The sequence below is a fragment of the Hevea brasiliensis genome, chromosome 4 (genome assembly GCF_030052815.1).
Source record: "Hevea brasiliensis isolate MT/VB/25A 57/8 chromosome 4, ASM3005281v1, whole genome shotgun sequence".
Classification (NCBI taxonomy): Eukaryota; Viridiplantae; Streptophyta; class Magnoliopsida; order Malpighiales; family Euphorbiaceae; genus Hevea; species Hevea brasiliensis.
In genome coordinates, this window is record NC_079496.1 from 70515901 (window position 1) to 70529860 (window position 13960).

Genomic DNA, 13960 nt, shown 5'->3' on the forward strand with positions numbered 1-13960 from the left:
TCAGTGGTGCACAACTAATAATTTTTAAAACTCCATACAATCATGTTTGCCAAATCATAAACAAAATATTTGCAAAATTCATATTTCTCATAAACCATGAAAGCAATACCATAATAATGTTCAATCATTAAACAAGTATTTGTTTTCAATCACATTTTGTCAAAGTATTCACAAATTAAGGGTGTTGCCAAAATCTCACAGTTAAGGTCATGACACAAAGTTTCACGATCAATGCTGCGTTGCACACCATGACAAAGCAATCTCACCCCAATGGTCGTTACTAAAGGGGGACAAAGGTTAGCTAGCAATATGAGTACTCATCTGATCTCACCTCACTAACTATTATTAATGAGGGACACAAATATAATCAATCTCACCTCAAATAATGAGGGACACAAATCAAATTGCCATGCCAACTGTGGTTTTAAAACAAATTCAAAATAATTTGCATTTAAACAATCATATTACAAATCAAATAACCACATTCAATTATCACAAATTCACAATTATGGTTGGTAACACATCAAATTCTCAAAACACTTCAAATCACATTCAAAACCGGCTCACCCCCTTGCTACAATAATTTCAATTAGCCAACATCCGCCTTTTCCATAATTATAAATTCATTTCATAATTCAAAGTTGTCAAAACACTGTATAAAATTCTTAAATGCAAAAGAAAAGCATCAATGATTCATAGAAAGTCCATTCAATCCAATTTCAAAATTTAAAACAAAAGAGAAATCTAGTTGTGCATAAACTTTCTTTCAATTCCCCCTTCTTGTCTTAGTTCTTCCCTTCTTTGGAAGTCTCCTTATCCACTGAAATTACACAATTAAGAAGTCTTAATAGTCATTGTAAGTTCTACTCATAGATAACTAAAAAATTTCTAATGAATTCCTAAGTTACTCATGCAAAATATCAAATTCTGGGTTCAGGGCAGGTTTAGGACCTGACCTTAGAACCCAATTTCAACCTAGTTCCAGTCATAATTTGATAATGCAATCTTCATGAAAGCTTTTCTCCTATGTCTTAGCTTTAATTACCTTTTTGAATCACTTAATTTGGAGTTCTAGATCTCTAGTTAAGTCAAATTACTAGACACTATTTTGGGTACCTTACTCTGCAAATTCTAGTTTTTCCATATTTTTACCTTAAATTTGCATTCTATATCTGAGCTTCTTAAGCTCAGAATTTGGATTAGGTCCCCGAAACAATATTTTAGGCCTTCATCTTAAGTTTCCAAATCATTTTGAATCACCTAAATTGGAGTTTTGTGGAGGAAGTTATATCTTGATTACTAACCAGAGGTCACAAGGCAAAATGGCTGAAATGTAAGATTTCCAGATTTGAGATTTCTAAATTATTCTAACATTTCCCCTAATTTGCCTTAAGAACTGGGTTTAGGTCAAAACATGAAATTTGTAGTTCTATGTCTTATGGTTATTTTGGCTTTAGAATCACCTAATTTGCATCAATATAGCTCCAGTTATGGCCATTTTTCCAAAACTGGTCTGATACATAAATTTTCCAGAATTCAAGTCCAATCCAGGATCAGGACAGATTCTTGGACTTGCATTTTTCAAGAAATTTGATTAAGTTAGGGTCATAATTTGGCTTCATGGTCTCCATAAGAATTGTTTCCCTGTGTCTCAAGATTACACAGGTTTAAGAATTACCAAATTTGGAGTTTTTTAGAGTGAGTTATGCTTAATTGATTAGGTACTATTCATTTCATCAATTTTTCCAGATTTATAATTACAATTCCAGATTCAAGCCTAAATTGAGGTATCCTATGGTCATTTTCTGGGGAAATGTCTAACATGACAGTTTGAGAATTATATCTTAGGTTTCATCTCCAATTGGTTTCACACTAATTGGAGCTATGTAGCTCAACTTATGAGCCTCTAATTAGACTGGACTCAAGCTGTCCAGCATCAAACCTATGATTCATTTTCATTTCCATTAATCCCTTCACCAAACCAACATCATTCTTTATTCAATGCATACCAATTGACCAAAATTAAAACTTATGAACATCAATTGAACCTCATACCACACAAACCCTAATTTCTCAAAACCATAAATTCTCATCTTCCAATTTCAACAAATCCAATCAAATTCAACTACCTAATTCATGCATACACCTCCAACTCATGTTTAATCAAGCCAAACCACCAAAACCCTATCCTTCCCAAGCTGGCCGAACTTCTTCCTCCCCATATCATGCATAATTTTCATGCTTTCCCTTGTAATTTCCCCACAATCAAACTTAATTCAATGAATATGTAACTAATTAAAGCTTAGATGATACTTACCTCACTTAACACTTTTTCTGTCTTTCAATTCTTCAAGGTTTCTTGAGTTTTCTTTCTTCCAATTTTCTACTCAAGATCAAATTAGAGGTTTTCTACTAATTTGATAAGATAATTAGAAAAAAAATGGAGGTTTCAAAAGCTTGGTGTGGTTGAAAATGGAGGAAGAAGGAAGAGAGAGGTGGGGCAGGACTCTTAGGAGGAAGAAGATGAAATTATTTGGTTTTTAATTCTTTTTGTCTTCTTATATACAAATATCCAAAATTAATTTTTTAAATTTTAATTTTAATTATTATTATTTTTACAATTTATTTAATTCCTTCCATGTCCCTTCTCAATTTTCCATTTACCATTTACTAATTTAATTCCTATTTAAATACATTAGCCTCACTCATTTTAATGGATATTTAGGTCAAAAGTTAACTCTTGAAGTGAATTGACTAAAATGCTTTTCATCTGGTTATAGTCCATCTTTTCCCTTAATACCCGATGAGTTCTTAGGTTTTGATTCACTTATTTGTGCTTGTTCCCTTTTCATTTCTTTGATTTAATCATTCCCAATAATTCTTCAATTAATCCTCAATTAAGGATCCTATAGGGTTCCACATGAATTTAGGATAGCAACTAAACTAACAGTCGCTTCCCAGATAGGTCACCCATTGCCAGGGACTTAAGCTCATTTAACCGATTTATACTTCATTTCACTTATTTTCCTCCAACCTCATTTGATCTTTACTAATTTAATTTATGGCTTTTCTATGTGATTTAAGTATGGTTCTAGACATGCTAACTGTCCGAACAGACATTAGTTGCCAGAACAGTAGAATGTACTGAATTACCTAATATGAGGATGTTACAATTCTTCCCTCCTTAAAAGAAATTTCATCCCGAAATTTACCTGGTATTAGTCACTGAATAGCTGTGGGTGTTGTCTCCTCATGTCCTCTTCACGTTCCCATGTAGCCTCCTGGCCCGAATGATGGTTCCACAGCACTTTAACTGGAGGTATTTGTTTACTCCTCAGCTGTTTCACCTCATGTGCTAAGATCTTTATGGGTTCCTCATCATAAGTCAAATATGGATTTACTTCAATTTCTTCCACTGGCAAGATATGTGATGGGTCTGATCTATATCTCGTTAACATAGAGACATGGAAGACATTGTGGATCTTCTCTAATTCTGGAGGCAAAGCAAGTTTGTATGCTAATGGACCCACTCTTTCCAGAATCTCGTATGGCCCAATGAAGCGAGGACTCAATTTCCCCTTCCTGCCAAATCTCATAATCTTCTTTCATGGGGAAACCTTCAGGAACACCTTATTACCCACATTGTATTCAATGTCCCTTCTTTTCAAATCCATATAGGACTTCTGGCGATCTAATGCAGCTTTGAGTCTGTCTCGAATAATCTTAATCTTTTCCTCAGTTTGCTGTACAATTTTGGGGCCAGTCAACTTTCTTTTGCCCACTTCATCCCAAAATAAAAGGAGTTCTACATTTTCTACCATACAAAGCTTCATATGGAGGCATCCCAATGCTTGACTGATAGCTATTGTTATAAGCAAATTCAATCAAGGGCAAGTGTACATCCTAGCTTCCCTTAAACTCAATAACACAAGCCCGAAGCATATCCTCCAAAATCTAGATAATTCTCTCAGACTGGCCATCTATCTGTGGATGGAATGCTATGCTGAAACTCAATCTAGTTCCTAGGGCTTTTTGGAGACTACCCCAGAATCTAGAAGTGAGTCTTGAATCTCTGTCAAATATGATAAATATAGGCACTCCATGTAATCTCACTACTTCATCAATATATAACTTAGCCAATCTATCCAGTTTGTAGTCCATCCTTACTGACAGAAAGTGTGCAGACTTCAATTTATCAACAATAACCCAAACTGCATCATGATTCTTCTGGGTATGAGGAAGTTATAACACCCTCATACTAAGTAGTCCTGTACATTCTACTGATTCGGTGACTAAAGTCTGTCCGGACAGCTAGAATGTCTAGAATTATACTTAAATCACATAGAGAATCCACAAATAAAATTGATAAAGATAAAATGAAGTTGGATAAAAATAAAAGAAATGAAGCACTAATAGGTTAAATGAGCCTAGGTCACAGCGATGAGTGACCTACATGGGAAGTGACTATAAGTTCAGTTACTAACCTAAATTCGTGTGGGACTCTATGGAGACATTAATGAAGGAATTATTTAGAAATTATTGGAAATTTGAAAATCAAAGAAATGAAAAGGGAAGAAGTAAAATTAAGTGAATCAAAACTTAAAGACTCATCGGGTGTTATGGAAAAATATGGACTATAACCCGGTTAGGGGCATTTTGGTCAATTCACTTCAGGAGTTGACTTTTGACTTAAATTTTCATTAATTTGAGTAAGATTAAAATATTGAAAAAGAAGTAAAAATATGAATAAGTGTATGGAAAGAAAAGTAAAAAAAAGTGAAAAATCTAAATTTTATTTGAATTATGACATAAGCATGATCTCACCATGACACAATTAAAAATTTTAATTCAAATTAATTAAATTTTGGGATAATTATATAAAGAGACAAAAAAAAAATTAAAATAAAGTAAAAAAAATTTATCACTTTCCTCAAACTCCCATGGTCGGCCACCAACCTTCTCTCGTTCCTCCATTTTCATGCTCTTTTAAGCTTTGATTCCCTACTTCTCTTTCATAAATCTCCCACCAAATTAATAGAAAACTTCTAATTAGCCCTAGATTGCAAGTTTGGGAGCAAAATAAACAAAAGAAAGTGAAGGAATTTGAGGATTAAAAAGCTCAATTAGAGGTAAGTCATCTCTCTAGCTTAATTAATGGTGTACGCATGAAATGAAGTTTGGATATGGGGATTTAGCTTAAGAAATCATAAAAATTATGCATGAATCTTGATGTATGAATTTCAGCTAGCTTGGAGACTTTAGGGTTTTAATGGTTTGATCGAATTAGAAGTTATTTTTAATGTTAGATGATGATATATGTATGGATTTTGTAGTTGAAATTGATTGAGCTTGTTAAAATTGAAGATGAGCAATTAGGGCTTATAGGAAATTAGGGCTTTTATGATATGTTATGCAATTGATGTTTATAAGATCAAATTAGGGTCATTTGGTATGCCTTGGTTGAGAATTGATGAAAGGAATGAATATATTAGCAGTTTGTTGAAATGCTGAAATCTAGACACTTGAGTTCAGTGTGCTTAATAGCCTATAAATTGAGCTACACAACTCCAATTGGTGTGAAACCAATTGGAAAAGAAACTTAAGACATAGTGCTAGAATTTTTATGAAGACACTCTGCCCAGAAAATGACCATAAGTTAACCTAAATGAGCCTTGAATCAGGATTGCAATTCTGGACCTGACCAAAAGTGATGAAATGAATAATACATAGTAAATTAGGCATAACCCACTCTAGAAAACCCCAATTCAAGTGATTCTTCAACCAATGGAAACCTAAGACATATGAGAACAATCCTTATGAAGACCACAGAGCCAAATTATGATTGTAACATGATCAAATTGCTAGACAAAATTGGTCCAGCAAACCTGCCCTGATTCTAGACTAACCTAGAAAATGTGAAGGAGTAGGCATCCGACTAGTTTTGGAAAAATTGCCATAACTTGGGCTACAAAAATGCAAATTAGGTGATTTCAAAGCCAAAATTCTCATAAGACATAGACCTAAAAACTTCATGTTTTGACCAGAACCCAGTTCTTAGGGAAAAGTAGGGGAATTATTAGGAAAATTCAGGAATCCCAAATCTAGAATTCCTGCACATTATCAAATTGACTCTGTGACCTCTAAATGGTTATCAGGCCATAACTTCCTCTAAAAAACTCTAATTGATGTGATTCAAAATGATTTGGAAACCTAAGACAAAGACCTAAAACTTTTTTTAAGGGACCAGTGGCCAAATTATGAGCTTAAGATGCCCGAATATAGAAAGCAAAGTTAAGATACAAATCTGGAAAACCTGGAATTTCAGGATATGGCACTTGGAACAGTGTTTAATATTTTGGCCATTACTTGAGATCCAGAACTCTAAATTGAGTGATTCAAAAAGGAAAATAAAACTAATACATTGAGGAACAATTTGTTTGAGGAATACTTCACAAATTATGACTAGAACTAGGTTGAAATGGGGTTGCTAAGTCAAGGTTCCAAACTGTCCAGAATAAGAATTTATTAAAATTGCATAGTCAACTTAGGAAATTTTTTAGGAATTCATTGAATAACTTTTAGAGATAATTGGGATGAGTATTGAGACATTTTGTCACACCCTACCCCTCTGTAAGGCATAACATGATCCCGTAGTATACCTAATGAATTACCAACTCCGTCTACTGATAACCCATTAAATACACTACAAGGGATTTTAAAAACTTTTCTTACTTCTTTTACAGTGGTGAGCACTATTTACAGGTATTAAAAACTTTTGTGAACTGAAGTGAAACAACTAACTCATTTGGCTTATTTGGAATTCCTGTAAAAATTTTGGCAAAGTGCCATCTGTATTTTGGACAAAACAGTTCTTCAGAAAACCTGTAAAAAGCACTTCAATAATTTTCCAAATCTCAACTCCTATACATTTCTCAACACAACAATTTTTCAACTCAATTCCATAGAAATTTTTCAAAGTCTGAGATAAGGAAATATAATATAATTTTTACAAGTCAAATAACTCATAATTAATTTACAACTTCAAGGTACAATTTGAATTTACAACTGCTCAAAACCAAAAACAAAATGTACATACAGTGTCATACATTACAGTACAAAATGCAAAATATTGGTATACTCATTATACTGTAATCCCTCCTTTGGATGTATTAGCGGCCTAGTCTCACTGTCTGTCTCTCTACTGCGGCGATAATAAAAGCTATCATTTGAGACAATGTCTCAGTGGTGCACAACATTAACCAAATACAAATTTTAAATCACAATTCATAAATCATATCAATAGTGGATACTTAAAACCATAGTTAAATTCAAGGCAATGAATTTAAACTCCAATTCACAAATTATCAAAATTCATAATAACACAATTTAGTCAAATAGCTTAAGAATACCGTATTGCCAATTCATACACAATTTGATCAAATTACTGAATAACACAGTTTTTCCAATCAATGACTCAATTTGATCAAATACTGAATAATACCTTTTTGCAAATCAATAACACAATTCGATCAAATAACTGAAGAATACAGTGTTGCCAATCAATAACACAATTTAGGTCATGACACAATTTTTTCCATATATGCCGTGTTGTACACCACGACAAGACATACTCACCCCAATAATCGAAATCAATGAGGGAGGAAGCTAGCTATCTAATGAGTACTCATCCATACTCACCTCAGACTGGGAAGTCAAAGAGGGAGGAACATAATCATACTCACCCCAGACTGATAAGTCAAAGAGGGAGGAATAATCACACTCACCCCATTAATGGAGGAGGAACATAATATCCGTGTCATGCCAATTGTGAGTCAAAACAATTCCAAACATTTTATTCAAATGATCCGTAAGAATCCAATAAATTTCCAAAGTTATAATTTCATTCACAAAATGGCAACACAATTCGTAATTCACTTCAATTTCCACAAAACCATTCTGATTGCTTTTCAATCAATAAGTATCCATCAATATCATTCAAACAAATTTTCACAGATTCAAACCATTCACAATGTTTTTTAATCAATAACATTCCAACCAACACATTTCAACAAGTTAATACAAAAATTTACAAAAAGTCATAATTTATTACCATTGAAAAATTCAATAGAAAGAGCCGTTGTGCACAAACCTCTGATGATTGTCCCCACAGTCGGACTCAGTGTTTCCTTCCTTTTCTTTGAGTCCTTGTTAATCGAGAAACACAATTTGAAGTGTTTCAAGATTAAATTAAACTGTCTCTATCGATGGTGTCCGTAAATAATGCACTGAACTCAATTATTCACTTAATCACCTAATATACCGACCCTCGTTGCGTTTTAAGTAAATTAGGTTTTAGTGTCGTTAATATGTCACATTCGATAGGGTTTTAGGTTTGGTACGTTTTACCAAAGTCATTTCCTTGTTTAGTGCACTTTAATGCAAATTGCTGGATTCCGGGATACTGGTTTGACCTAACCGGACGGCCTAGTTCCCTCGGTTTTCGGGTTTCAGTCAAAACTACAAACTTGTAGATCTAGGTCTTATTACACGCGGGGCAAAATTTCAGGTCAATCCGAGTTAAGTAGACCAAGTTATGGTCATTATACTACTGCTGGTCAAATGGTACCATTTTAGGTCAATTTGGTCAACTCTGGTTCGGCCAGTTTCTGGACCCGAACTTGTGCAAGTTGTTTGACTTTCTTATGGTCATTTCTGGGCTTTGGTGTCTTCATAAGACTTGTAGGTATGGGTATTAACTATTCTTGGTCAAAATTTCTGGTCAATTGGACCTGGTTTGAGTGAGTTATGACCTAAACACTCACTGCTGCCCAATTGGTCATTTTTCAGGTCCTAATTGCACCTAATCCGAATTGGTCATTTTTTTAGGTCACCTTGCAAGCAGAATTTTGGTATGTTTTCTCAATGAAAGTTGGCACATTTTGTGCCTAGTTTCACCTCCAATTGGTCTCATACCAATTGAGGTTACATATTTAAGGTTATAGGCTAAAATGTACACTGCCCTCACTATGCCTTTCACACCCCACTTCAAACACATATTTACCTTGCAAAGTTTACTTCCATACCCTACCAATCTGTTTTGGTACATTACCAAAAGCATTTTCTACTTTACATTAACATTATTTTGGGCAGATTACCATTACCCTCAACACACCAAGTATAATTCACATTTACAATTTCTAAGTACCATTACATACACACCTAACCATTACAAATCTTACACACTTTTCAATATCAATCTACATACATATCATCAATCCTTCTAGGTCAATATTCTGCCCACACTTCCTTCAATACATACAATTACTCAAGTGTTTCCAAGCTGCCGCAAATCTTCTTCAACATCAAAGTGCTGTCCAAGTTACCAATTCCCATCCAAGTGCATAAATCACCATATAAACATGAAATAATTCACTAGGTTACTAAATCACCATGATCAACATTATTTCTCATCAATTATATGCACAAATATCTCATCAAAAACGTGACTCATGGCTGTCCAAAATGAAAACAACAATAACTCTTCAAACTCAAAATTTTCCTTCACCAAACCAACACCCATAACATGCACACAAAACTTAACAAAGGAATTCTCAAAAAATGTAAACTTACCTTTGATTGTAACTTGCTAAACCTTCACCAAACTTCTCAAAATTGGTATCAATATCTTCCTTGTGATGTGTAGACAAAGTTTAATGAAGAAACCTAAGAGGTTGGAGTTGAAAATGGAGAGTTAAGAAAGCTTGCATGAAAAATGGCTATGGAGTTTCCTCTCACCTTCATTCACGGCAATGTTGAATTCATGTGGAGAAGATGGAGTTTCAGCTGCATATTAAGTGTACACATGTCCCACTATGTGTTTAATTAATTCCTTAGTGGTCCACTAAAAAATTAAATCATATTTTAAGCTAAACTTTCACTTAATCCCACATTAAACCCTTGATTTTAGCTATTTATTTTAGGTACCACCAAATTAATTTTTCATTTCATTTTCTAAGTGTAATATTATTTATTTTTAATGGACATTTAGGTCAAAAGACAATTCGGGATGTCAAATGACCATAATGCCCCTATTCGGGTTATGTTCCCGATTTTTCGGTATTACCGGGTTTTGTCTGTTTTTCGATTTCTCACTTTTCTTTGTACTATTTATTTAATTTTTCTTTGATATTTCTAATGATATTTATTCTTCAACAAGGGTCTATTTATGTCCCAAAAATGTTTTCCAGTTCCCATTCCCCAGTAATACCAACGGTCCACGCCGTGACTTCCCAGTGCGGTCACCCATCGTTAGGTTTCCCGGCTCGTTTAACTTGATCACATTTCTTTGCTATCATTTTTCCTTTGTTTTTCTTGTACTTTCTTTTCTTGTATTTCATTATTTATGTCTCCTCATTCATATTGAAGTGTAGTTCTAGGCTTCCTAGCCGTCCGGACAGCACTGGTCACCGGAGCAGTAGAACGCACTACCGAACTTAGGGGTGTTACAATTCTCCCCCCCTTAAATAAATTTCGTCCATGAAATTTTTACCCAGTAGCCATCTTACAATAGTCATACATTTATTTCTCCTTTCTATATGATCGTAAGACTTTTAACAATCTAATACAATGTTTAATTTGTTTGGATAACACCAATCTCCTCTTACTATTATGCTGTCTAATATGTTGGTTCACGTTGCTCCTTGAATGACCCTTGAGGTCATGTTAGAATCATTCATCAGTCATTGGTCCTCTGACCATTCTAGTCCATAGTCTTCCTCACATTTGTAATATTTCTTTGTTACACATGAATCAACTGTTCAATTCTCTACTTTCATAACTCTTTTTATTTGTCAATATTCTATAACTTACTTCCTTTTGTACTGAACTATAATCTTTCGATATTTTAACTTTTGAGTTTTAGATCCCTAAGTAGGATTTTCAAACTTATTTCTAACAATTAAATTCTGTCATGGCATAACTATACCAAAACAGATGCCGTTGGCAACTATTCTTATATAGGTGTACTATCGGGTAGTACGTAGCTCTACACAATAATCTCAAGTCAGTACTGTAATATGTAGCTTACAGTATAAACATCAAGAACATTGCATAGTTACTACGATACATCCCAATAGATCAAACTTTGTTATCTTTTATTCTTTTTGAATTCACTGATATTCGAATCTTATTCTGATTACAATATCCATTAGCAATTTCTAGCAGTAACCTCCTTGCCCTCATCTAGAGCAATTCCATTACTGCATCTTACTTTTACGTCCTCTTGCCTTACATTAAGTAGGCTCGCCAATTAGCTTTATAATTTATGGTGTGTTAGAAAATACTTTTCTTCGAAAAACTCTTTCAAAAGTAATTTCACTTATTATCACAATCCTTATCTCAAGGACTAATCACTAATGCATCAAAATTTATTCCCCTGTAAAGGAATAACAACAGAACATGTAGTTATAACACTAACATAAAAGTATGCAAACCTGTGTCAAACAATACATATATATATCTTAGTTGCTAATTGAGAAAGTACCAGCAATGATGTCAAAAGTCTCAGTCTCTTTTCTGTCGTATAGCGTATACTCTAGTTGAAGCATCACCCTGTTTTGGCTAATTCACAGTAGTCTGACTTCTAGGTGTACTACCCCTACCTCTACCTTTGCCTCTACTAACTGATGGTGAACTCTTTGGGGTAGAAACTTGGGTTGATCCCTTTGGTGTAGTAAATGATCCAGAACGACCTGGATTTACACAATCCCTAGCAAAATGACCAGTCTCTCCACAGTTAAAACATGCTCCTACAGCTCTATAACATACCCCACTATGTGGTTTACCACAAGTTTCACAAAGTCGATCTGACAGCAGATTTACGGGTTTCTGTTGAGTTTCTTGATCGGATCGAGGTGGTTTCTCATTCAAAAGATCTATTTCTACCTGACTTCTTACTATCTCTCGTATCCCCAAAGTTTTTCCTCTTCCAAGAGGGACCACTAGAACTCTGTCACTGACTTTCCTCTTTTTCTCGCCTTCTCTAATTTCTTTTTCTCAAGAGTCGCTTGATTCAATTCTATATAATTCTAGTGCTTGAGAAATAAGTTCAGAGAAATAGTTATTTTTGAATCCGAACACTTGTAACCGATACTAGGCTTCAAGCCGGTTTCAAACCTCTTACATCTCTCCCTACCGGTAGAAAGTAGACTTATCGCATAATGGCTTAGGCGGAGAATTCCTTTCATACTCACCACCGATCCGCCCCTGCTTTGGACTTAGGAATTCTTGCACTTCCGGTCTACATAAGCATCGTGACATATTTTTGCCTGAATTCCCGAGGAAGTCATTCCATGTTAGCACCGCAGTTCTACTGCATCGTGGGGAATGGTTTTCCACCAGACATAAGCATCTCCCGGTAGTCAGGATACTGAGTACTCAAATCTGAGCTCTTCTGTACACTGCAGCGTCTAGAATACCCTATCCATCCTCGCTAACCATAGGTCAGCTTCTAGAGGATCTATCGCCCTTAAACTCAGAGCCCCATACTTCATCAATTTGTCATATTGTCTAGCAGAAGACTGTGGTTGTACCACTGGAGTCTGTTTGGGGCTTGAGTAGGCACATTACCATCCATTTGCTAGAACATTGCAGCCGTCTGCTGAGCGAACTGAGCAGAGAACTGCGGTACTGCAGGGGCTAGTGCTACTGAACCACTGACATTATGTAGGCATGGGGCATCCCCTTGCACCTCAGCCTCTATCGATTGATCGACTGAACGATCACCCTCTTCCATAGTCAATTCGAGGATTTTAGACCTCATGTACAATAATACAAGGAGATTTCCTCCCGTTAGTGCATATTTATAATGTAATGTACTGTATGTATCAAACAATGATATTGAGCGGTTATCGTGAAGAAAGAATATTCAAGTAACCAGTGAAAATGTAATTTAAAAACTTTGCTCGATACCACTAAAACATGTCACACCCTACCCTCTGTAAGGCATAACATGATCCCGTAGTATACCTAATGAATTACCAACTCCGCTTCATCGATAACCCATTAAATACACTACAAGGGATTTTAAAACTTTTCTTACTTCTTTTACAGTGGTGAGCACTATTTACAGGTATTAAAAACTTTTGTGAACTGAAGTGAAACAACTAACTCATTTGGCTTATTTGGAATTGCTGTAAAAATTTTGGCAAAGTGCCATCTGTATTTTGGACAAAATAGTTCTTCAGAAAACCTGTAAAAAGCACTTCAATAATTTTCCAAATCTCAACTCCAATACATTTCTCAACACAACAATTTTTCAACTCAATTCCATAGAAATTTTTCAAAGTCTGAGATAAGGAAATATAATATAATTTTTACAAGTCAAATAACTCATAATTAATTTACAACTTCAAGGTACAATTTGAATTTACAACTGCTCAAAACCAAAAACAAAATGTACATACAGTGTCATACATTACAGTACAAAATGCAAAATATTGGTATACTCATTATACCAGGTAATCCCTCACTGGATGTATTAGCGACCTAGTATGTCGCCTGTCTCTCTACTGCGACAAAGAATAAAGCTATCATTTGAGACAATGTCTCAGTGGTGCACAACATTAACCAAATACAAATTTTAAATCACAATTCATAAATCATATCAATAGTGGATACTTAAAACCATAGTTAAATTCAAGGCAATGAATGTCATAAGGAATTTAAACTCCAATTCACAAATTATCAAAATTCATAATAACACAATTTAGTCAAATAGCTTAAGAATACCGTATTGCCAATTCATACACAATTTGATCAAATTACTGAATAACACAGTTTTTCCAATCAATGACTCAATTTGATCAAATAACTGAATAATACATTTTTGCAAATCAATAACACAATTCGATCAAATAACTGAAGAATACAGTGTTGCCAATCAATAACACAATTTAGGTCA